Consider the following 15380-nt stretch of genomic DNA (forward strand, 5'->3'; position numbering starts at 1 on the left):
ACCCTTGAGGCTTTGCGAGAGAGAAAAGAAGAGAAGACCAAAAGGTAAGGTCTGAACAACAAAAGGAAAAACGCAATAAAGAGGGAAAAAATTTTGCGGAAAATAAAAAAAAAGGATGGAGAATCGTTTACTTACCTGTAGCTTTGCAGGGGTTCTGGATGAAAGGAGAGCTCGACTGCGGAACTCCTTTCAGACAAAGTGAAGAAGAAGAAGGCCGGGAGAGCGTAAAATGGCGATGGGTAGGTAGAAGATGGATGTTGACGCTAATGGATGATCCTTCAGAGGCTCTTGGTGCACGTTTATATAGGAAAACAAAGAAAGATTAAGAAGGGAGGGGTCGTTGGAGATCGATGGTTGACGCTGAGGAAGGCCGATCCAATGGTTGGTGATGGAGGGATAAAGGAAGATAAGGATGGCGATGGAGGCACATGGGTGCTTCCAGAGGGAGAGCGTGCGAGATAGAGAGAGAGATGAGCGTAACGGAAAAACCGTTGTAGGGGGCTCTTTCAAAGAATTTTCAGAAAAGAGGCCCTCTTAAAAGAAATTCTCAAAAAGGGTTTTTATACGAAACGATTTTCACAAAAAAGTGGCTTCTGAACTATTTCTTTGTATTTTTTTTGTTATTTTCTTCGTATTTTCTGCATTTTTTGTTATTTTGGAATAAAATTCTAAAATCTAGGCAAAACGAGGGATTTTACAACTACTTTTGTATTTTTAAGAAATATTTACAAAGAGAGAAGTTTCCTGAGAAAAACTTTTGAAATTTTCTCAAACAACGGGTTTGGATCTAGAATTTGAGGAGATATTCGAGTTTTGGATCTCGAATCGAGAAATATGAGACAGTGGATCCAAATGGATACCGGATGGATCGATCTGAGCCTATCAAAATTTATTTTTGATATTTTTGTAAATTTGGTTCAAAATTAGATAACGAGGCTCAGATCTGGATTTGGATACTAGATCTAGATCCGAAATTGAGTCAAATATAGAAAATGGATTTGATTCCAGTAAATCCGAGCAATAAACTGAATTTTGAGTGAAAATGACTCAATTTACTCAGAAAACGTGGACCAGAAAAAAAGGGAATATTTACAAAATTTTGAAAAATTTGGGGTGTTCACAGATGCCCCTCTTTGCTATTAAGCCGGTTGAAAGCCGAGCTTAGTGGCAAAGAAAACACTCCAAATTTTGAAAAATGCCCCAGTCAATAGATCTGAACTGGGTATGGAGGAACTTATTTTGAAAAACATGGTTTCTCAGGATTAGCACCTTATCCTGAATGGCTTTGGGGAGACGAAATCCTCGAAAATGATATGACTAAATAACAGAAATGAGGAAATCATGATGGGACTTTGGGTGAAGATCCCGAAATGGTGGAAATAAGAATTTTGACCAAGTCTCAAGGATGAGGCGAGATAAGCTTTTGGAATGACTCAGGTTTAGCCCTTAACCTGGATGGGACGAAGATACGTCAAGATGGTTTAAATGAGGAAAGGAATACATGAGGACCTTGATGGGACATTTTGAGAAAATGCCTCGTGAGATGAAGCTCAAGTATGATCCTTTTCTGGATGGCTATGAAGAACATGGATTCCACGACGGGAAAAATCATGATGGGACTGAGAGAACTACCTCATCAAAATGAAGAACCTCGTCGAAATGAGTTTCAGGTTTTACCCAAATCTGAACGGAAGATAGCGCATGGAGCGAGGTTCAGGCTTAGCCCTTAACCTGAAAGGGACGATACCTTAGAGAGCGAGGTTCAAGCGTAACCCTTAACCTGAAGGGGTCAACCATACGAAATCCTCAAAATGAAGAAACCATGATGGGACCTCTGGAGTTTGGACGAACAAATCCGAAAGGGGTTTGCAAAAGGAGAAAAATGGGATTTCCTAAAGCTTGGAAAAGGGGTGATCTTGGGCGCCTCATTGCTAAGACTAAATCAGCTTTTGAAATTGATGACCTCTCGCAGAAAAGTCAGGTTTTTGACCCTTATCCTGAGTAGGTGGTACCTCGAGGACGAGGTAACAGGTTTAATCCTTAGCCTGAATGGATAGAGAATCCTCGAGGAGCGAGGAAACTGTGATGGGACCTCTAGACTTTGCACAACAAGTTCAAGAGGGGTTTGTAAACGGAGGAAAATGGGGTTCCCTAAAGCTTGAAAAAGGGATGTTCTTGGGCTTCTCATTGCTGAGACTAAATTAGCTTTTTAAAACAAAAGACCTCTTGCAGAAAGTTCAGGTTTAACCCTTATCCTGAGCGGAAGCTGTCTATGGTGGGACAGTGGGGAACACAGGGAAGTGTGCAGATTCGAGAAGCTCAGATCAAACAGAAGAGAAGGACCTTTCAATCCTAATGAGGGACGAGGTCAGAATATGTCAAAATGAACATCAAGTTCTTGCTTTATGTTGGGATAACTAGAAAATATTGCCAATAAGATGCCAAAAATTGTAGTTGATTCCGAATGATTGAACTGTACTCATATGTGTGAAAATATCACCTCTTCCTACCTAGAGTATTAACTCCAATTGGGCTAACTCTGTAGAATCAAGAATCAAATTCAAATTTGTTGTTGTTGAGTTTCTTCAAGGAAGATATCAATTTCCTTGATATGAAAAGAGAGGAAATATTCTTAGCTTCATAAAAGCAATTGAATAGAAAGATATTGATAGAAGAATTTCACATAGATAAGAATGATTTCTTGCAGTTTGATATCTTGGGGCTTTTCCCATGATGATCTTTTTGCACTCTTTTGAGTCATGGGGCTTTCTTGGGTTTTTTTTAGAGAAGCTTATTACATCATCCTTTATTTTGGAGATGTCCTGACTTTTTCTTCTTTTCTAGGAAGGGTACATCACAAACACCTTCATCTTGGAGATGCTCTGATCCTGCTTTCTTTCTCAAGAATTATACTGATGACATTGGCTCATTGGTCAAAACTCCCTAGATGATAGCAGAAATCAAATATCCTTTAGGGTTTGTCGGGAGGTTCATCACACTCGTCTTCATCTCGACGGTGATATGAACTTTCCCTGGAAGGATCTGTCACAAACTCTTTCATCTCGGAGATGATCCAAATCTTCTTTGGCCCTGGGGTTCTAGCTCGCATATTCATTTTCATCTTGACGACAATTGAGAGATCCTTTTTACAGATATTTGATTTGCAGCTTAAATGACTGCAAAGATATGGGTTGGGTAGGTTCTTTTACTGTCCAGGATATTTCCACTATATTACTGTCAAAAGAATGATCTTTAAGAATGTGCCATAGCTATGATCAATATAAATTCACTTATGGATTTTCAACATCATTGGATTTTCCTTTGTCGGTCATATCAAAAATTTTCGTTCATCCTCTTGGTTGACCAACAGAGAAAGCTTGAATTCAATTCTTTCTTCACAAAAGTTTTGTCCTTTTGGAAATAATACTGAAGGTAGTTTAAGGAATTTTTTTGTGCAATAAAAGCTTTGGGATCACAATGGTTTTTTATAGCAAATTGGCAAAAATATTCTTAAAATCCTTGATGAAAGTAATTGCTTGATATCGAATCAACACATCCATGACAAAATTCTCCTCTCTTTTTCCCCAAAAAGAGAGACTCAGGCTTAGCCCTTACCTAAATGGGAAGTAGGAAATACTCCTCTCTTCCCTGAAGAGTAGGAGTTTGCAAAACAGAACTTTTGAAGAGAAATTAAGTTTTCATCAAAACTCCCTGTCTCTAGGCTTCTCTTATGGAAAGGCGGCCGAAAACAAGGTTGAAAAAGTATCACAGAGGAACGAGTTCATCACACTCTCCCTGGAAGAGGGCCATCTGTGAAGAGGTTGTCCAAAGATGAGAAAATTAGGGGCCACAAAAGGAAACATGCTTCCGTCGAAGCTCTCTCTAGAAAAGTGTTCTTTTGTGTAAAGCTGGTTTGTTGTTTTGCAAACAGTTCACGAAGAAACGAGTCCCTTCAAACTCTCCCTGAAAAAGGGTTCTTGCGAACGAAAAGATGGTTGCATGAGAAAGGAACGAGCTCCCTTGATCTCTCCCTGGAAGAGGGTTTTTCGCAAGAGAAAAAGATTGATTTTTGACAAAATGGTAACTCGAATGTCAGAATTGAGATTTAGAGCTTGAATTGTGATGAATGGTTAGTACAAAGACTGAACTTGGAGGGCTAACTGATCAGTCAGCCAAACACTAGCACGAGCGCTAGATGTACTAGTACGAGCACTGGATTTTGAACATATACCAGTACGAGCACTGAATTTTGAAAATGCACTAGTACGAGCACTGGGTTTTTGAAAACGCACCAGTACGAGCATTGGGTTTTCGAAAATGCACCAGTACGAGCACTGGATTTTGAAAATGCACTGGTAAGAGCACTGGATTTTGAAAAACACACCAGTATGGGTACTGGATTTTGAAAAACACACCAGTACAAGCACTGGGTTTTGAGAATGTACCAGCACGAGCACTGGATTTTTAAAGAAGCACACCAGTACGACCATAGGTTTTGAAAATATACCAGTACGAGCACTGGGTTTTGAAAATACACCAGTACGAGCATTGGATTTTGAAAAACACACCAGTACGAGCACTAAGTTTTGAAAATGCACCAGTATGAGCACTGGATTTTGAAAAACACACCAGTACGAGCACTGGGTTTTGAAAATGCACCAGTACGAGCACTGGGTTTTGAAATGGAGACCAACATTCTCAAGATATTTGGAAATCGAAGCGGGAATGATTGTCGGTGTTTCAGGATTATCCCTTATCCTGAAGGGAAAGTTCAGGTTTGTCCCTTAACCTGGAAGGGAAAAGAGAGGAAAAACTTTGGTCCAATACGAGCATTGGATCAAAAGGAGAAATCCGAGTCGGAACTCAAAATCGCGGAAATGGAAGATAAAAAAGAAAAACCCGAGTCGGAACCCGGATCTTTAAACGAAAATATAAAAGGAAAAACTCGAGTCAGAACCCGAATCTTTAAAAACAAAGATAAAATGGAAAACCTGAGTTTGAAAACTCGAATCTTCAAAGCAACAATTGGTTCCAACACGAGCGTTGGATCCAAAAGGAAGTCTGAGTCGGAACTCGGAACTTCAAACGAAAGATAAAAAAGGAAAAACCCGAGTCAGAACCTGAATCTTTAAAAATAAAAGATAAAATGGAAAACCCGAGTTTGAAAATTCGAATCTTTAAAGGAATGATTGGTTCCAACACGAGCGTTGCATCCAAAAGAAAGTCTGAGTCAGAACCCGGAACTTCAAACGAAAGATAAAAAAGAAAAACCCGAGTCGGAACCCGGATCTTTAAAAATAAAATATAAAATGGAAAACCCGAGTTTGAAGACTCGAATCTTCAAAACAACGATTGGTTCCAACACGAGCATTGGATCCAAAAGGAAGTCTGAGTCGGAACCCGAAACTTCAAACAAAAGGTAAAAGGGAAAAACCCAAGTCGGAACCCGGATCTTTAAAAATAAAAGATAAAATGGAAAATCCAAGTTTGAAAACTCGAATCTTCAAAGCAACGATTGGTTCCAACACGAGCGTTGAATCCAAAAAAAAGTCTGAGTCGAAACCCGAAACTTCAAACGAAAGATAAAAAAGGAAAAACTCGAGTCGGAACCCGTATCTTTAAAAATAAAAGATAAAATGGAAAACCCGAGTTTGAAAACTCGAATCTTCAAAGCAACGATTGGTTCCAACACGAGCGTTGAATCCAAAAGGAAGTCCGAGTCGGAACTCAAAACTCCAAAAATGGAATATAAAAATGAGACCTGAGTCGAAACCCAGATCTGTTAAAGTAAAATAAAAATGAAAACAAAAACTTGAGTCAGAACTCAGATGGGAAGGAAATAATTCTAACCCGGAAGATGGATTTTGGAGGGATTGACAAAAGGTATGAATAGAATTTCGACGATGAAGAAGATGAGAAATTTATTCAAGATCCTTGATCCAAGATGGCCTAAGATTTGAATTTATTTATGACAGTTTTCAGGATTATCCCTTATCTTGAAGAAAATTCGACAAAATCGTCAAAATTGATAGAGATTGATAAAGGACAGAAGAAATTGATAAAAAGGAAACAATCAATAAAATTGATAAAATTGATAATAAAATTGAGAAAGATTGGTAAGGATTTGGTAGAAACTTGAGGAAAAATTGATGATGGAAGACTTCAGGACTATCCCTTATCCTGAAAGAAAAAGGACCTCGCGAGACGAGGTTCAGGTTTATCCCTTAACCTGAAAGGGTAAAAGAACAAAGGGGTACCTCATTGAAAAGTGGCATCAGGTTTATCCCTTAACCTGAAAGGGTTATGAGAATAAAGATTGATAAAAATTAATAAAATTGATTAAAAATGATAAAATTTGATAAAATTTGATAAAATTTAATAAAGTTAATAAAATAAAGATTGATCAAAGATTTAATAAAAAATTGACAAAATTGAAGCAAAGAGTTTGTCTGATCCTGCCTGCATGCATTAAAGAGAAGATAGATGTATATAAAATAAAATGCCTCAGTATTATGGAGAAGAAAGAATCGACAGAAGATCATTGCTATTAAAAAAAGACTCTTTGAAGAATACAGAGGCTAGAATGGAAATTTCAAGTATAAAACTTCTTTAAGTGCAGAGCATTGATTGGATCTGGAAGTTCTTCCCCATCTGTGTTGATCAGATGATACGAATTGCGAGGCAATGCTTCCTTAACCATATAAGGGCCTTCCCAATTGGGTGACCACTTGCTCCATGGCCGATGCTTGAGATGAGCTGTCGATCTAAGCACCAGATCATTAACTCGAAATCTTCTCTCAATGACGAACTTGGCATAGTGTCTAGCTATCCTCTGACGATAAGCTTGGGCATGCTCTACTGCCTTGAGTCTCTTCTCGTCTAGCAAATCTAGTTGTACCAATATCTGTTGTTGATACTGATCAAGCGAAAGTTCAATGAGCGACGCAAACTTGAATGCAGGCTTCTGAACTTGGAGAGGTAATATCACCTTGGGCCCATAGACAAGCTCTGAAGGAGTAGCATTGGTCGAGTCCGAATGGTTTTCCGGTACGCCCAAAGTGCATCATGCATCTTTTCGTGCCAATCACGGCCCGTTTTCACAGTTCTTTTCAGAATGCGGATCAAAATCTTGTTGGTGGTCTCTACCTGGCCATTCCCTTAAGGATAATACAGAGCTGAGAAATGATGATGAATCCTAAACTTCGAACAGAAAGTCTTCATCCTCTCATTCTTGAAGTGGTTGCCATTATCTGACACAATATCGTGCGACACGCCGAAACGACAAAGAAGGTTCTTATGAATGAAAGAAAGCCCTTCTACTGTTTGCAGAGTCACGACCTCAACCCATTTGGCGAAGTATTCTGTAGCTGCGAGGAAATATCTGTGGCCATTAGAAGTCGAAGGAGTGATTGGGCCTACCACATCGAAGGCCCACATTGAGAAAGGCCAATGAGAAACCATAGACTGCAAGTATGTGGCTGACGTATGAATGGAAGGTGCATGCATTTGGCATTTGACGCACTTCTTCATAAATCGATGGCAATCTTGTTGCATGGTTTTCCAGTAATATCCTGCCTGGATGATCTGCTTGACGAGTGTTTGATAGCCGACATGACCAACACAAATTCCCTTGTGTGCCTCTCGGACAACTTCCATTGCTTCATCTTTGTCTAAGCATCTGGCATACTCAGCACTGAACCCACGACTGTAGAGAGTATTGGCAAGGATGAAATAGCGGGCTGACATGCGTTGGATCACACATTGCTCTTTTCTCGACATCTCCGGTGGGAATTCACCAATCTCAATAAAATCTTTGATGTCTTGGTACCAAGGCTTTTTCTTTTGAGAGGCTTGGTTTACTTGCTCAGCTGGAACGAAGGCAGGTTGATCAAGTTTGCCAATCTCGAAGGAACGACAGGATTCACTGTCTTTAAAAGACAAAATAGAGCCTAGACAGGCCAAACCATCGGCTATATGGTTGTATTCCCTCTTGACATGATTGAGCTGAAATTCTTAGAAGTTGCCTATGAGAGCTAAGGTAATCTTCTGATATGGGATCAATTTTGAATCTTTCACTTGCCATTCAGCATTAACTTGGCTGACCACAAGCAATGAATCACCGAAGGCATGTACTCTCTTGACGTTAAAGTCTTGCAAAATCTTGAGGCCTTGTATTAGAGCTTCATACTCGGCCATGTTATGAGTACATTGAAAGTTGAGCTTGAGAGAATAAGGGATCATCTCCTTTTCGGGAGTGATCAACAAGATCCCAATCCCTATATCGGACATATTTCGAGCTCCATCGAAGAATAGGGGCCAAACTGGGGACTCTTGAATATTGCAGATACGATCATTGGGAAAATCATCTTCTGTCAACGGAAAATTTGCTAACTGATTTGCGATAGACTGGCCTTTGACCGACTTTTGAGACACATACTCTAAGTCGTATTGCATCAGGAGGACTTGCAATTTCGTAATTCATCCAGTAAGAAAAGGCTGCTCAAGGATGTACTTGAGAGGATTGAGCCTCGACAAAATTTTGATTTCTGAGGCCATCAGATAATGTCTCAGCTTCTGACACATTCACACTAAGGCTAGACATATCTTTTCCATCTGAGAATATCTCTTTTCATAATCGATGAAAGTCTTGCTTACATAGTAGATGGCGTGCTCTATCTGGCTGCCTTCCTCATACTGTGCAAGAAATCCGCCACAAGCATTCTGGTTGACAGAAATGTATAAGAGAAGTGGCTTTCCAAGTTCTGGCGGTTTCAGAACGGGTGGATTGAGAAGATACTGCTTGATGCGTTCAAACAAAAGCTGATAGTCTGATCCCCATTCAAATTTCACTTCTTTTCTCAACAATTGATTGAAAGGCTCGCATCTCATAGCCAAATTAGAGATGAAGTGGCGGATTGACTGAATACGCCCTTGAAAGCTCCTCAGCTCTCTAAGATTGGTTGGAGGCAGCATATCAATGATTGCTTTTGTCTTAGCTGAATCTACCTCTATTCCTTTCTTACTGATCATAAAGCCAAGCAGTTTGCCTGACTCTACTCCGAAGACACATTTCTGTGGGTTGAGTCTCAACTTGTACATATTGAGTCTTTCAAAGACTTGGCCGAGAGCATCGAGATGATCCTCCCCTTCTTTGGACTTGACCAGGATGTCATCCACATAAGCATCCATGTTCTTACGCATCTGGTCATGAAAAATAACCGCCATTGCTCTCTGATAGGTTGCCCCAACGTTCTTGATCCCAAACGACATGACTATGTAGCAAAAAGTACCCCAAGGCATGATAAAAGAAGTTTTTGATTGGTCACGAGCGGCCAATTTAATTTGATTGTAGCCTAAGTATCCATCCATAAAGGAAAACATGGCATGGCCTGCTGTGCTGTCGATCAAAAGATCGATGTTAGGAAGTGGATAATCATCTTTTGGGGTATCCTTGTTGAGATCCCTGAAATCAATACAAATTCGTACCTTGCCATTCTTTTTGGGAATTGCTACGATGTTCGCCAACTAGTTTAGATAATCAATGGTCCGGATGAATCCTGCCTTTAACAATTCCTCAAGTCCTTCTTTAACTTGCAGTGCCACTCAGGGATCCATTTTCCTTAATTTTTGCTTGATTGGCTTGAAGTCTGATTTCAGTATAAGACGATGCTCGACCAACTTGGGATCTAAGCCTGACATATCCTCATAAGTCCAAGCGAAGACTTCTTGATGTTGTTTGAGGAAATAGATGAGCCTTTCCTTCTCATCTGAACTTAAGTTGGAGCCAATCTTGAGGATTTTTGGTTTATCTTCTGAACCAATATTGACATCCTTTGTCGGATCCTAAACCAACGGCGATGGCTTATCCTACTTCTGAATACTGGCAAATTCTGGCAACTCTTGAATCGCTAAGTCAAACTCTGCCAATTCTTCAATCTGTTCTGCTATCTTGCTGACCCCTGCCACTGCCTTTGCTTTGCAGATTCTGGCCGGTTTGGAGTTATTTTGAGAAACATCGGGATTGATAACGAGTCTTTTAAGAAATTTAGGAGCTATGATTTGGCAATCCTGAAAAGCGCAAATTTTTTTTTTGACAGAGATTCAAAAATGGCCGTTTGTACAAAGACAAAGAATGATGACATAGACAAAAGATAAACAAAGAATCATATACGCCAAGATATGAAGAGAAAAGATCAAAATTTCATTGATTTAATAAAAGTTGAGAACATCAGCTCAATATTTACAGAAGACTTTGACCAAGACAGGAAAAACTGGGACTGAGTTGTCCCTACAAGATGACGAAAAAAGAAAGCAGAAAAGAATGACATTGTCTTCATTCTGCTCCTTGGATGAAGGTAGTGCGCTTGCCTGATGACTGACCCGTGAAACCCAAACCTGCACCAGTAACATGTTGGGCGAAAACGATCGGCTCTAAAATGCCGTCCTCATTCTTCCCGAGACCTCTGAAGGGCTGATAGCCATGCTTTATCAGAAGATTGAATCCGTTCTTGGCTTTTGAAAACTGATGGAATAGAGGACGATCTCTGAGAGAAGCGCAATTGAGGCATCCTCCGATCTTGTAGAAATAAGGTCCCTGCCACTGAACCACTGCTGTGATATTCTCTGATGACTGGACTTCTTTCAGTTTCAGCATGTCCAAACTGTCATTCAAATTGATCTCATCGATTTCCCGAATGCTTGGGATGTCTGCAGTGAAAGTAGGGCGAGGAATCATGGGCTGCGAGAGTCTCTCTTCTGGATCTTTCCCCAAGACGGTGGTAATCATGCCTCCCTTTGACCACTTGATGCACTGGTGAAGGATAGAATGAACATCATTGGCATTATGAATCCAAGTACGCCCTAGCAGAAGGTTATACGTGGGTGGCACATTCACCACGTGAAACAACACAATGTGCACTGAATAATTGATGAAGATTTCAAGTAAGACCTTCCCCTTGGCTGTTTGCCCATGGTTATCAAAACCGTAGATCGTTATCGAATCTGGGGTATATTCTTCTTCTTTTAGGCCCAAGGCCTTGGCTGTCATCTCCGGGCAGATATTGAGGCTGCTGCCCCCATCGATGAGTACATGAGGGAGTGTCATGCCCCTGGTTCGCACCACTATGCACAAAGCATTGTTGTGGAATATATGAGGTTTTGGCAAATCCTCATCTGAAAAGGTTATTGGTGTATTGGTCATAGCCTGGTTGACTATCTGCACCATATCTTGTGGAGTCGTGCTCGGCTTGACTTTGATCTTTCTTAGCAGGTCATCTAGAACCTGCTGATATTCGGGAGAAGCATGGGTCAAATCTAAAATGGAAATGTTTGATAGAGCTATGATCGGTTTCTGAATTGATTCCGACATTTCACCCTTCTTTGAAGCTGACTTGATGAAGCGCTTCAGAATACTGGGAATTTGCTTGGTGGCTTTTGCTGTCACTTTTGCTGACTCATCGACTGGTTTCTTGTCGCTAAGAATTGAAGTGATATCCACCCTCTTGGTGGAAGGTTGTGCCTGACATAGAAGTAGGACCTGATGTTGATCCTGAATGTCCTGGCTTGAACATGGTTGAATACTATTATGAAGGAAAATGACTTGTTCTGAAATAACTGAAGCTGAATGCTTGGGGAAAGGCTTGAACAAGATCTCAGGCTGCTCTTCGTTCTTGTCCTTGATCAACATTTTTTTGTCGATACAATCTTGGATGATATTTTTGATGACAAAGCAATGCTCTGTGTCATGTCCTACAGTTCGATAGAATTTGCAGAATTTTTCTGTCTATTTGCCCATAACAATTGGCAGATCAGCCACCTTAGGGAGTTTGACCATCCCCTTTGACAACATGTATTCTAGGATGTCTTCCCAAGATTGCTCTAGAGCGGTGAACTCTCTCTCATAGCTCCAGCCATCATGCTTTGGTCTTAATTGTTGCTTCGCTTCAGGCTGTGGCACTGGCTGAACAGGTTGCGGCTTGACGAACTTTCCCTTCTGGGTTGCAAAGTTCGCTCTCTCAGCCTTGGAGCTTCCTGAGCCCTTGTTGCAGTTTTTCTTGCTTTTCTTCCCGTTGATACTGCTGCAATTGCCTGAAACATCTGTGGAATAAGCAAAATGTGCTTTCTTTTTCTGCTCAGGGTTACCTCGAACGAACGGGTAACCTTCATAAAGGCCATTGTTTAAGCATGTTTCGAGCTATTCAGCTCTTTCAATCAACTTGATGAACAATTTGGCGGGAGACGTAGAGATGAGATTCCGCAGAGGCTGAGAAAAGTTATTTAGGATGATCTGCAGTGCATGTTCCTCTGGGATGAGAACCTTCATTCTGTTACAGGTGCTTCTCCACCTGTGAATGAATTCTACTGCTCTCTCGTTCTCATTCTGCTTTAAATTGTACAAATGGTTGAGAGTGGTCGAGGCCTTAACATTGAACATAAAGTGCTCGATGAATAAGTTCACTACTTTATCAAACTTTCGTAATTCGATAGGGTTGATGTGGTCTGCGTACCACCTGGCCGCTACTCCTTCCAGACTGCGGTGGAAGCAAATAAACAAAGCTCTGTTATCTTTTCTGAAACGGATGCATTCCACATAGAAGGTAGCTAAATGAGCTTTTGGATTGCCCGTTCCATCAAATTTGAGGAATTTTTGAGGAAGATTCTCCAGATTATCATCCCTGTCTAGGCCGTTATAGAAATCATTATCAGAATAGGTTTGCTTGCCTTTGCTCTTGGCCTGGATGTCTTTGATTGCTCGAGTTATTTTCTTTAACTGCTCGTGCATCGGATCCTCAATTGGAGTCCCAAACTTAGGCTTGTTCACAGATTCAGGCTCTTCAATGATCTTCACAAACTGCCGCGGAGGATTCTGACTGAAAACAAACTGCTCTTCTTCTTTTGACTCTTCCTCTGCTAATTCTGTGTCCTCAGAAGTAGTGTCTGGTTGGGCCTTCTTTCTGACGATTTTGATTGGCTTCTTCACAACCTTTTTCTTCAGTTTGCTTTTAGGAATGGCCTTCTTCAGACTGGCCTCAGCTTGTTTGGACATCATCCTGGCCATCATCTTTTGGAACAACCCATACATGGTGGGATCAATATCATCTCTCTTGTTCTGACCCTGTCCTCTGACTGACTTGGGAGAATCCATTCCTTCGATCTCACTGTTACTGTGCTGAAGAAGCGTTTCCTTTCATGTCCTTGTCTGAACCATTCTGACAATGCCAATGTTTTCTGTAGCTCTGCAGGGGTTCTGGATGAAAGGGGAGCTCGACTGCGGAACTCCTTTTAGACAAAATGAAGAAGAAGAAGGCCGAGAGAGCGTAAAATGGTGATGGGTAGGTAGAAGATGGATGTCGACGCTAATGGATGGTCCTTTAGAGGCTCTTGGTACCCATTTATATAGGAAAACGAAGAAAGATCGAGAAGGGAGGGGTCGTTGGTGATCGATGGTTGAGGTTGAGGAAAGCCGATCCAATGGTTGGCGATGGAGGGATGAAGGAAGATGAGGATGGCGATGCAGGCACATGGGTGCTTCCAGAGGGAGAGTGTGCGAGAGAGAGAGAGACGAGCGTAACGAAAAAATCGTTGCAAGGGGCTATTTCAAAGAATTTTCAGAAAAGAGGCTCTCTTAAAAGAAATTCTCAAAAAGGGTTTTTATACGAAACAATCTTCGCAAAAAGTGGCTTCTGAACTATTTCTTTGTATTTTTTTTATGTTTTTCTATTTTTTTTGTTATTTTCTTTGTATTTTCTGTATTTTTTTGTTATTTTGGAATAAAATTCTAAAATCTAGGCAAAATAAGAGAGTTTACAACTATTTTTATATTTTTGAGAAATATTTACAAAGAGAGGAGTTTCCTGAGAAAAACTTTTGAAATTTTCTCAGACAACGGGTTTGAATTCAGAATTTGAGAAGATATTCGAGTTTTGGATCTCGAACCGAGAAATATGAGACAGTGGATTCAAATGGATATCGGATGGATCGATCTGAGCTTGTCAAAATTTATTGTTGATATTTTTGTAAATTTGGTTCAAAATTAGATAACGAGACTCAGATTTGGATTTTGATACTGGATCTGGATCCGAAATTGAGTCAAATATAGAAAATGGATTTGAGTCTAGTAAATCTGAGCAATAAACTAGAATTTTGAGTGAAAATGACTCAATTTACTCAGAAAATGGGGACCAAGAAAAAAAAGGGAATATTTATAAAATTTTGAAAAATATGGGGTGTTCACAACCTTCCATTTTAGTTGTGCATACTCAAAACACATTCTTTTGTCGTCGGAACATATGATCGTTGGGTAGAAATCGACAGTGATAATTAAACCAGCATGGCTTCCTTCCATGCGTCAATCTAAATGATTTTGTATCATCTATGCAGTACGGACATGCTAACCTCCCATGTGTGCTCTAAGCATATAGCATACTATATGCAGGGAAGTCACTGATTGTCCATAAAACAACATCCTTCATATTAAAGTTTTGTTTTTTGTGGGCATCGTACGTCAGAACACCGTCATCCCACAGTATTTTCAGTTCATCAATCAATGGCCTCAAATATATATCAAGATTTTGGCTGGGAGACGTCGGACCAGGGATCAATAGAGACAATAAAAGATTTTGACGCTTCATACACAAGCTTAGAGGAAAGTTGTATGAGGTGACAAATACCGGCCAACATGAGTATGAGATTGATCTACCCCCAAATGGATTAAATTCATCTGTATATAAACCTAACCTAACATTTCTCACTTCCAAAGCGAAGTTCTGATGAGTATGATCAAAGTGCCTCCAAGCTTCTGCGTCAATAGGATGTGTGATCTTGTCTTCATCATGTCAAACTTTATTTGTATGTCATATCATTTGTTTTGCTGTCCTCGAAGACATATAAAGACGTTGCAATCTAGGGGTGAGAGAGAAGTAGCAGAGTGACCTATACGATACTTCTTTTGACTTTGTGCTACCATTTCCTTTTGTCTTTGGCTTGAACCGAGGATGTCCACATGATGAACATGATCTGTTTTTTCTTGATCTTTAAAATATAATATGCAGTGATTGGGACAAGCATCTATCTTTTGATACCCTATACATAGAGCATTGACCATAACCTTCGCACAGTAGAGATTTTGTGGCAATTTTTCATCTTTGGGCAATATACTCTTCACAATAGAGCACAGATGGTCAAAACATGATTGACTCAAATTAAACTTGCACTTCAAATTCAGTAATTGAAGAACTGCAGATCGAATAGTGTGACTCTCGCAACCATTCCATAGTGGTTCATCAGCATCTCTAAGTAAGTCATAGAATGTACTATTTGCATCGTTTGTTGCTTCTTCCTCTACCCCAGTTGGTGCATCACTATGTCCCAAAGCTGAACCC

The sequence above is a fragment of the Nuphar pumila genome, chromosome 2 (assembly GCF_984573655.1).
Source record: "Nuphar pumila chromosome 2, dmNupPumi1.hap1.1, whole genome shotgun sequence".
Taxonomy (NCBI): domain Eukaryota; kingdom Viridiplantae; phylum Streptophyta; class Magnoliopsida; order Nymphaeales; family Nymphaeaceae; genus Nuphar; species Nuphar pumila.